Here is an 11,278-nt window from a genome sequence, read left to right on the forward strand (position 1 = left end):
TTCTACGAAGGGGAATCTGAGCTTGCCGCCTCCTATGAAGCTTCCCATTAGAAAAAAACCAACCAATGATTTTCAGGAGCTTGGGTGTGCTGCTCACACTGTGGACCTCACTGATGCTATATCCTGTCTGCTCTTTGTTGTTTGGTGGCTTTAGCTTATCCCAGTCCTAGAATGACTGTGTGCACGTGTTCACTTCAAAGCCCCTGGGACAGAGCTTTTGTGTCTGCGCCTCTCTTTGTAACAATGTTGCCATCTTTCTTTTAAGGGCTTCTGTCCCCAGATCCTGCAGTAACAACTTTAGCAGTGAACAAGATGCCTTCCATCAAAGATAGTAAAACTAGCGGGTAGCATGCTACAAGGTAATTGTGCATCTGACAGAGACACTGAAGGCTCCAGGCCAGAGGACAGACGTGTCCCAGGTGTCAGCATTGATGCAAAGATAACAGGCAGCTAGCTGGTCCACTTTTGTTTGACAGGAAGATGGCTTTGTGCTGAGCTTACTCTTCCAACCAGCTGTTCCCAGCTGTAGAAGGTGGCTACAAAGGTGCTCTCTTAATGGGAGAAATATTGCTAGCAATCCATGGAGTCTGCTTAAAGGGCAAAGGGATTTAATAGAGAAAAAAAAAAAACCTCACGATACAGAACAGAGGAATTATTGCAGGGTCCTGGAAGGCTGAGGCACAGTCCCATGCTAGTCTTTCACCTGGTCTGTCTCCATCATCCAAAACCACGAGGGAGCCAAGTAAAGCCCCATATGCATCCCAGGTCCTAAGGGTCCCACAAGGCCATGCCCCAGGGGCATGTACTTTAAGGTCATAAGCAGGTGTAACAGTTACCTGTTACCTCACTAGGGGCAGTGCTTCAAGGTCATAGCTAGAACAACTACCCACTACACTTTCTGAAACCAGGGTTCAGATTTATACCATCCTTGTTCAGCCTCTGCAGTCCAGAGCTGTGTCCCAGCCCCTGAGAGGCAGTTTAGACACTGTGCTTTAAGAATTAGATTCTTCTCTGGAATTGTGGTAGCCTCTCATGGGACCCTCTCCCACCAGACCCGGGAGACATCCAGGGCTGCCCATGGCCAAGGAAGCTGATAAAGCCAGGAGTAGTAAGTTGTACTGCCTCCCTGCCAGCCAGCTAGCTCCTGCTGCAAAGCTCAGGCTATGAGGCACCCACTAGAGCCCCGGTATCACAAGCCACAGATGAGGACTGTTTTAAAAAGTCTCTGCTCTTCTCATAAGGAACATGGTCCCTCTTGACTCTCAAGATTGGCAGACAGAATGTTCTGGGGCTGGCCCCTTGTTTCCCAGGGCCAAGACCGTCAGTTCTTCCTTTGTATTTTCCTTCTCTTTCGTAATGAAATTTTTGGGTCGATGCAAAGCTGTCCACCAAGACCTACATTTTCCCGCTGCTCATGTAGTTAGACGTTGCTGTGATTAGGTCCCGTCAACGGCACGGTTTTTTCTTCCTGCAGGAACGCAAAGGCAATGGTAGGTGCACACAAAATACTGAGAAAGGCAGAGCCACAAGACTGCAGGAACCTGGGTTCCTGAGATCTTTAAACCACCACACCACTTAAGAAAGCCGCCTACTTGCATATTTGTGTGGTCTGGTTAGCCGTCTGTTTTAGAGTTTCTTTGATAATGCACTGCTAGACTCTCAATGAAGTGGTCATCCTGGGACCTCCATGGATATATCTTGTTACAGGTTGGATTGGGGACCCCATGTTTTGGTGAACTTTGGTCTTCCCCATAGATCATCCCTCATGACATTTATGCCCTTGTGTGGTCACCCTTCACAATGACTCTGGACTTGTCTGTGACATGCCAAAGCTGACGGAACGTAGTAAGTATGGTGGAGGCAGGGCCTCAGGAAGTGCTCTACTAATAGGTCTCGTCCTCTTGAAATTCACTTTGTTTTTCTGAGACAAGATCTCAAGTTGTCCAGGCTGGCCTTGGCCCTCTAGTAGCTAAAGGTGGCCTTGAACTCCTGATCCTCCCGCCTCTACCTCCCAAGGTCTAGCATTACAGGTCTGTGCCAGCACCCTGTGTTGTATGCGGCCTGACGATCAAACTTCCAGTTTTGAGAGTGGGAGGCGAACACCCTTCTAACTAAGCTGCTCCCTGGCTCGTCTCTCAGAATTCTCACTCTGGGCTATTTCTTCTCTGAAACCAAGTGTCAGTCTTGAGCAGCCCAGTCACAAGAGGCCTTGTCAGAGAGGATGGAGACTCGGCCCCAGCCTGGACCGCCTTGCCAGCACAAGAATGAAGCAATTCACAAATGTAACTTCCAGTATGAGGTCTTATGGAGCAAAGCCAGGCTGTCCTTGCCACACCCTGTCCAAATTACAGACTTACAATCAATTAAATAATCACTGTTTGAAGCTGCTGGCTTTGGGGGTGGCTTGTTACGCGGCATTCGGTAACTGAAGCACACACCTGGCAATGGCGCAGGCCCTTCACACTGACTGGGAAGCCCCACCGTGGTGTTTCTACACAAGCAGCAGGCTGTGACTTCCTCACGCCTTGATACTAAACCACTACAGAGGAGCTTGGGGATGCTCTGGGAGGTCTTGGGGAGCCATAGCCTCTCCTCCAGAACCCAGTGCCTTCTAGACTGATGGTCTGTCTAATGCTTGGAGTTATAGCTACAAGTGTGGCTGTGGGTTCCAGGGACAGTGTCTGCTAATGCAGCTGAGACGCTGTGCCCTTTAAATGGGGTTTGAGGACTGTGATGGATCCCACAACTCACGTGAGTGTGAATGCAGGAGAGCGAATAAATGAATAGATTTATAGTGGACAAAGAACAATTCCTTGGATCTAAGAAGGGGTCAAAGTGAGGCCTAGAGAGGGTCTTCCAGAAAGGGGAGAACCAGTCACAAACCCAAGGTCTAATGAAGCACTGCTTTGGGAATATTTTAACCCATTTAAAGTATAATTATAGCAGTTAACATTTACTGAGCTCTTACTATGTGCCAGGAATGGTGTGAAGTGTTTTATGTAAATTACCACTTTAGTCATCCCAGCGACTCTGGGAAGCAGATATTAGAGCTTTCATCAAGTTTTATGAACACTTAAATAAAGGCCCAGAGAGGTTGGGTAACTTGCCTGAGTGGGCACAGTGGTGAGATTTGAATCTGGACAGCCAGGTGCTGCCATGCTCAGGGATTTCCCACCCTGAGAGAGACAAGGTCTGGCATGCTTTAGGACACCAGGCCTACCCCGAGTTTACCACATTCTCTCAGGAATCAGGAAATCTTGTGTCAGATGAGAAGGGGCAGGAGAATGGAGGGGAGTCTAGAGTCTGTGAGGCAGGCCGCTGGACTCACAGATGAGGATGCTCTGCCTGCCTGAGTACCCTCTCGCCAGCCGCTCCTGCTCTCTCCTCAGGAATGAGCCTGGCCCACTCACACGTGTCCCTAATGCCAGGTTCCAAGAAAGCCACCTAAATACCTGGTATTTGAGATGTAAAGAGACCGGCTCCCTGTACTTAGGGCTGTGCTAACTTTTCCAATTATAGCGCCCTATTTTCCAAAGTCTAAAATGGACATATGTTATAACTGTCTTGGGCCCCAAGGTTTCAGAAACACCCCTAAGGCTCCTGAAATACAATCATATATTTTAGACTAATTCCTAAAGGGCCGAGTGGGGTTACTCATGACATCTGCCAGCAGGATGGAGATCTGGTCTCTGCTTGCAAATGAGCCTGGAGCCTGGGTCTTCTGCTTGAGCAAGCCCTGAACCTAGCTAGCCAGAGAGGCCCAGACTGCAGTGGGAACAGGGAAAGACGTCAGCCTGTTCTCAGGGAGCCTCAGTTGGAGGTAGACACGACCAGTTCTCAGGGAGCTGCAGTCTGAAGGAGGCATGATCAGGCCGCAGGATGCTCTAGGTAAACAGTGGTAACAATGCACACAAAAACCCAGCAGAAGGCTTGGGACAGCCGGGCAGGGCTTTGCTCTCGTGGGACCCACTGCCCCTGGGTGGGCAGGTGTAGGTGGAAGCCACCTGTAGGACTGGAGTGTCACCTGCAGGCAGTGTATGTTGGTAGGTTGGGACAACGGAGCTGAGCTGTGATGGTTTACTGGAGCTATTGTGTGGCTTCGTGCTGTCTGGCCAGGGCATTTTCTCTGAAACCCAACTGTGGTTATTACACATTGATCATGCAGGGTGATGGGCTTTTCTGGTTGTAGCATTTGGCCTGTAGACATGTGAGTAAATGAGCTAGAACTAATCCTGTGGCTAAACTGTGAAGCTTTCAGAAAAGCACATGCCTCACTTGCCTAATAGCTCCGTGGGGGAGATGAGTTACAAAGTGTCAGCCCTTAAGCGGCCCTTTTCCCGTGACAGGGAAGCAGCTGCTTGGAAGCCGAGCCTCTGACACTTGTGACAAACAGCAGAGCCAACCATGGTGCTTCTAGACCAACGGCAATTATTGGGAGAGGGAGGTGTTGCATGTCGAGGAGAGCGCTCTGGCTGCATCCGGAGAGCGGGGTTTAATTCTGCTTAGTCCTTAATTAGATGGCCATCACCTCAGAAATGGAGTAACACATCCAGTCTCCATAGAGACAGCCTGAAAGAGAAGACAAGAAAAGGAGCCCTGGTTCCAGGGAAACACAGCCTGTCCTCAGAGAGTCCCAGTCTGAGGGAGGCATGACCTGTCCTCGGAGGGTCCCAGTCTGAGGGGGGCATGACCTGTCCTCAGAGGGTCCCAGTCTGAGGGGGGCATGACCTGTTCTCAGAGGGTCCCAGTCAGAGGGGGACTTGGCCTGTCCTCAGAGGGTCCCAGTCTGAGGGGGACATGGCCTGTCCTCAGGGACTTTGAACACCTGGCCAGCAGTGTCAACCACTCATCTGGTGGGAGTCTTGTTGGTCAGAACCAGGCTGGGGTTCACAGGATTCATGAAGTGTGAGTCATGACACTGGCCGGGCTGCACTCTCTGGGGACTGGAGTGTGGAGAGGCCTGACCATGCAAAGGAGGGCCAGGAAAGGGCCTATTAGTGTCTACAAACTCAGCCTCCCCTACCTGAGGCTTTGTTTCTAGAAGAATCCACTAGACTTCCCATCCTGATCTGCCTTCTGCACTGACGCGACCCCAGAGCTCAAGGCCAGGCCTGGTGATGTAACAGAAGCTAACACAATTGCTCAACTTGTTAGAGCCCAATTTTGTTCTCAACACCGAAAAATCTCCACAGACCACTCCTGCTTTGGGCAACCACTCAAAAGCATGACTATAAATTCATTTACTAATAGAATGCAAATCCCAACTGGCTATCTGGGGGGCAGGGCAGGGCCAATGAATTTAGAGGGTGATCACTATATAACAGATCTTTTTTTTTTTTTTTTTTTTTTTTTTTTTGGTTTTTCGAGACAGGGTTTCTCTGTGTAGCTTTGCACCTTTTCCTGGAACTCACTTGGTAGCCCAGGCTGGCCTCGAACTCACAGATTTCCACCTGGCTCTGCCTCCCGAGTGCTGGGATTAAAGGCGTGCGCCACCACCGCCCGGCTATATAACAGATCTTATGGGAGTTTCTCATTGTTGACTCAGGTCTCCTGAGGGGGAGGAGATCGGCCTGCCTCTGCCTTCTGAGTGCTGGGATTACAGGCAGGGCCCACCACACTCATCTTCCTGGATTTGGTCTCCTAACAGGCATTAGCTGGCTTTCTTTCAGGTAGGTCCTGTTTCATAAACAAGACAACTGAGGCATGGAAACCACATGGCATATCTGGAGACTCTCTAGGGAACTGCAGAGCTGAGATCTGAACTCAAGTCCGACTCAACTCTCCCCATCCCTTTTTCCCCCTGAATTCTATGCAATTTTTTTTCTAGCTAGTTTGGGGACTGAAAAGGTAACTCCCCCCCAAATATGTTTAACGGTGTGTACCCTGGGAAGCCCTAGTTCCCATCAGGCAGGAGCGTCAGACCTGACAGCAGCCCTCTACTTAATGACACCGGCCTTCCCAACAAGCAGTGAATTATCCTGCAAACCAAGTGTCTGCCACACTGGCCCAGCTACCTGGAATATTCCTGTCAGCACTCAGAGCATACGGCCACGCACAGTTTCCCAGAGCTGGAAAGTCCTAGAAGGCACTGAATTGGGCCATCACGTCTGCTGCAAAGCTCTTAACAGAGGCCTCACTGCCTAATGGGGGGGGCAGCTCCAGTAGATTCTTGGGGGGGGGCTGAGCTGGCAGGGGTCAGCCTCCAGCACCACCGGCCGCCCCGCTGGAAGTAGGAAGTGAAACATCCCTTCTCATAGTTCTCAGGTTACTGCCCCTGGCTGTCCTCTCTCTCTCTTTCTCTCTCTCTCTCTCTCTCTCTCTCTCTCTCTCTCTCTCTCTCTCTCTCTCTCTCTCTTCCTCTCTTCCACTGCGATTGTCTCTGAAGAGGCACAGGGCAACAGTTATTTCTTCTTGTGTGTGTGTGTGTGTGTGTGTGTGTGTGTGTGTGTGTGTGTGTGTGTGTTTTCACACGTGTGCATGTGTGTGGGTACTTTACTGCTCTCCACTTATTTTGTGAGAATCTCTCACTGAGCCTGGCACTCACTGATTTGGCTAGACTTGCTGGCTGGCAGGCAAGCCTAGGGTTCCCCCTTTCTCTGTATCCCCAGCCTTGGGAACAGGTGCATGCCATTGTGCTCCTTAGGAGCTGCTGGGGGTCCAGTCTCAGGCTCTGGTGCTTGTCATTATCATCCCCTCTCCTTGCATAAGAAAGCTGAAGGTTGGCACGCAGAGATGCTGTGGATCTTGCAAGGTCACTCAAAGTCTCCAAAGTCAGCTAAGATCTGAATCTAGAGCCGTCAGCTCCAAAGAAGATTCTTCCAAGTTTGCTGAACTGTTTAAAAACACGCTGACTTTATCATAAAGTTATGAAAAATGATCTATATCTCCCTATCCGGCTAAAGCTCTGTGTGTGTCCGCAGTGTCTCCAGGAGGAAAGCAAGAGACTAGCTACCCCTGGGAAGGCCCCCAGAAGGGACACAACCAGGCATGCTGTTCACTGTGGTCTCCAACCCTAGCTGGCCTTGCTTTTCTTTATTTCTTTTGCAAAAACATATAAAAATAATTTTTATGAAGTGTTACTCAGTGTGTGCATGTGTATCCATGTGTACACGAGTATGTGCATGCAAGCATATGAATACCATAACATGTGTGCATGTAGAGGTCAGACAACTTTCAGGAGTCAATCCTCTCCTTCCACCGTACTGAATCAGGGCTTCTCTGGTCTCTTCTGCTGTACTGTGTACTCCTGTGTCCACCTCACTTCTTGTCTCTGGAGTGCAGGGATTACAGATGTGAGCCCACTCAGTTGGCCTTCACTTGGCTTTTGGGGACTGAACTCAGGTTGCCAGGCTTGTGTGGATAGTGCTGAGCCATCTCTCGAGCTCTAAAAATAAATTTTAAATTAACAGAAGTATAGTTTCCAGGAGCCTATGCCAGACTTCCTGTGAGTCAGCAGCATATCCATCCCCATGGTAGAGCCTTGGAGATTGTGTTAACAAGAATCCCAGGAGGGGGCCAGAGTCCCCTAATCATAGCTTCCTGGAGCTAGGACCCACTCTGGTCTCTTCTGACTTGATCCTGCAACTAGTCCAGGTCTCAACTCTGGCAGCCCCACGAAGGACTGAGGCCTCCTTGCCAGTGGTGGAACGCCCCTTTTTAATTCTCTCCAGGGACCTAGATGTCTTGAGTCCAGCAAGTGAGCAACACAAGAGGGCTCAGGCCTGTCCTGGGACCCCAACAGCTGCAGGGCACACCCACTCTCGGCTCTCTTTGTGGATGCCAGGGCCTTCTCCTCTTTGCTTTGAGCTGGAGTCCTCCAAGGTCAGCTATATCTACGTTACCATTTGATTACCATTTGTTCCTTAGACAGCGTGGTGGCCTCCAGTCACATGTTCCAAGCTTGTCATTTTCACTTCAGGCTGTATCTCGGGACTCTGCTATCCCCCTGCAGGAGTGCATGGAGTGTCTCTGTGTGAAACTTAGCATTGTTTCCCTGGGAGCTGGCAGTGAGCTGACCAGCATGAGGAAGTCTGCAGCCAGACCACCTGGGATCTGGGCCTGGCTCCATTACCCTTAGCTCTGTGGCCTGGGGCGAGCCAGTATGCTCCAGCGTGAAGACGAAAGGAGTTGGGACATGTGCAGCTCTGAGGGTAATGTTTGGCCTGTGGGGAGCATGCAGTGGGTGTTCTGGGTAATGTCACTCCTATTAGCGTCCCAGCAGGGAGATTGATAAGGGATATTATCCAATGTCCTAGGTTCTGGAGTTGTACAATTTCGCTTCTAGTTCCTACATTCCAGTTTCTGGCTCTTTCATTAACCTCTCAAAACCCATTTTCTTTCTTTTTTACTTTTTTGTTTTGTGTATTTGTGTGTGTGTGTGTGTGTTATGCATTTTGTACGTGTGTGTAAGGAGGCCAGAGGCTGATGTTGGGGTGCTGTTCTGGCTACTTTTATGTTGACTTGACACAGTTAGAGTCACTTTGAAAGAGAGAACCGCAATGGAGAAAATGCCAGCCTGGCCAGTGGGCAAGCGTGCAGGGCTTTTCCTTGATTGATGATTGATGGGGAGGCCCAGCTCACTGCGGGCAGTGCCACCACTGGGCTGGAGGCCCTGGTGCTATAAGAAAGCAGGCTGAGCAAGCCATGAGGAGCAAGCCAGTAAGCAGCTCCCTCCCTCCATGGCTTCTGCTTCAGTCTGTGGCTCCAGTTTGCCCTGACTTCCCTCAGTGATGCCATGACCTGAGAGCTGTGAGCTGAGATCAACCTTCCCTCCCCAAGTTGCTTTTTTTTGTTTTTTTTGTTTTTGTTTTTTTTTTTTGTTTTTCGAGACAGGGTTTCTCTGTGTAGTTTTGCGCCTTTCCTGGAGCACCAAGTTGCTTTTAGTCATGGTGTGTTGTCACAGCACTAGGAACCCTGACTGGGACAGACGCTTTCCACCCTTTTGTCCTTCCTTCCTTCCTTCCTTCCTTCCTTCCTTCCTTCCTTCCTTCCTTCCTTCCTTCCTTCCTCCCTCCCTCCCTCCCTCCCTCCCTCCCTCCCTCCCTCCCTCTTTCTTTCTTTCTTTCTTTCTTTCTTTCTTTCTTTCTTTCTTTCTTTCTTTCTCCCTCCTTTTTTTTTTTTTTGAGACAGTCTCTCACTGAACGAGGAACTCACCTGTTTGGCTAGGCTAGATATCTAGTGAGTGCTAGAACCCACCTGCCCCATCCCCCAACACTGGGGTTATAGATGTATGCCTGGGCCCCTGGTTTTTTACATGGGTGCTAGGGTCCCCAAGTTTGTACCACAAGCTCATACGTCAGCTTCTTGAATGCCAAGATTACAGACAGCTAGGTGCCACCATGCCTGGCTCATCATAAGTGGGATGTCTCCTACTACACAGAAGGTTGAGAATGATGCCTGGTATCCAACAGATGCTCAACAAATACCCACAGCGTGAATGAGGGCATAAGGGTGGGATGGGAGAAGCCTAATGGGTCATGTGCACTTGGATTATAGTAGGACCTGATGGTATACCTGGCCACATGTGGGTCAAGAGTGTTGGAATTTCTAGCCCTGCCCCCATGACTGTGCATGCGCTGGCAGGATGCTTGGTCATCCCAGGGCCTTACATCCTACGTAATCTGTGCACTGCATGGCCACGTAATTTGTGTGCAGTGTGATCACATAATCTATGCGCATGTGTGGCATAGCTATGTAAACCCATATGTGCATGTGCAGGGGAATCCATAAAAAGCGGATCACAGACTCCTCCCCCTCTCTTTGCAGAACCATTTCCATAGGCCTAAGCACATTCCCCTCTGTTCTCCTTCCCCTAATAAACTCATATAGTGGGTTTTGTTGTGCCTCATGTGGCTTTTCTCACATGGTAAATAGTGCCGCTTAATGAATAACACAGCAATACATAGTAACTAACAGAGAGGACAGGCCAAGATTCTCCCCAGTGCCAAGGGGATTATGGCCTGAAGACCCTGGACTGGACAGGGATTCGTGAGATACACATGTGTCTGTCCTTGCCGTCATCAGCAACACCCCCACCATCAAGGAGTCAAGTTACAGAAAGACATCAAAAGCCACCTGTGATGTTTAATTTGAGTGTCAACTTCATAGGCTCTAGAACCACTGAGCAGACAAGACGCTGGGCATGTCCATAAAGGATTATCTAGATTAGGTTAACTAAGGTGAGAGGACCCATCTGAATGTGGGCCTCACCATCCTGTGGGTTGAGGTCTCAGAATAAAAAGGAGACACTGAGCTGAGCACAGCATTTATGTCTTTCTCTGCTTCCTGGCTGTGGATACAGTATGGCAGCTGTGGAGACAATGTAGCAGCTGCAGATACAGTATAGCAGCTGTGGATGCAGTGTAGCGGCTGTGGATGCAGTGTAGCGGCTGTGGATGCAGTGTAGCAGCTGTGGATACAGTGTAGAGCAGCTATAGATACAGTGTAGAGCAGCTTGGATGCAGTGTAGTGGCTGTGGATGCAGTGTAGTGGCTGTGGATGCCATGTAGCAGCTGTGGATGCAGTGTAGCGGCTGTGGATGCAGTGTAGTGACTGTGGATTCAGTATAGTGGCTGTAGATACAGTGTAGAGCAGCTGTGGATGCAGTGTAGTGGCTGTGGATGCAGTGTAGCGGCTGTGGATGCAGTGTAGTGGCCATGGATACAGTGTAGCGGCTGTGGATGCAGTGTAGCGGCCATGGATACAGTGTAGCAGCCGTGGATGCAGTGTAGCGGCTGTGGATACAGTGTAGTGGCTGTGGATACAGTGTAGCAGCTGTGGATGCAGTGTAGCGGCTGTGAATGCAGTGTAGCGGCTGCCTCACGCTCCTGGCACTATGCTTTCCCTGCAATGATGGACTGAGCCAAAGCAACACCTTCCTTCCTTGAGTTGTTTTTATCAGGGTATTTCCACCCAGCAGTGAAACAAGTAACTGATATAGCATACCACTGAAGGGCTAGAGAGTGCATTTGACTGTAAGGTGAGTAACCCCACTGGCCACCTTAAGGGCTAGAATGTGTATCTGGCCATGTCCTGAACAACCAGACCTGAGACTGTCTAGAGTAGCCTGAAGAATGACAAGAAAGCAAACCATGAACTTCTGTGGCTTTACCTGCGGTGGCTCCACCCCACCCAGAGTCCCCGCCTTGGGGAGGGGGTTGCTCCCACTCTACCCTGGCACCTCCTTCTCTATCCATTCTGATGCTCCAGTCCTTATTTGGAGGTGTAAATGCTCTCCCTGACCGAAGGGAAAGAAGAAGGCACATCAGCCCCCACCATC

Source organism: Peromyscus maniculatus, chromosome 21 (assembly GCF_049852395.1).
Source record: "Peromyscus maniculatus bairdii isolate BWxNUB_F1_BW_parent chromosome 21, HU_Pman_BW_mat_3.1, whole genome shotgun sequence".
In the NCBI taxonomy this organism is placed as follows: Eukaryota; Metazoa; Chordata; class Mammalia; order Rodentia; family Cricetidae; genus Peromyscus; species Peromyscus maniculatus.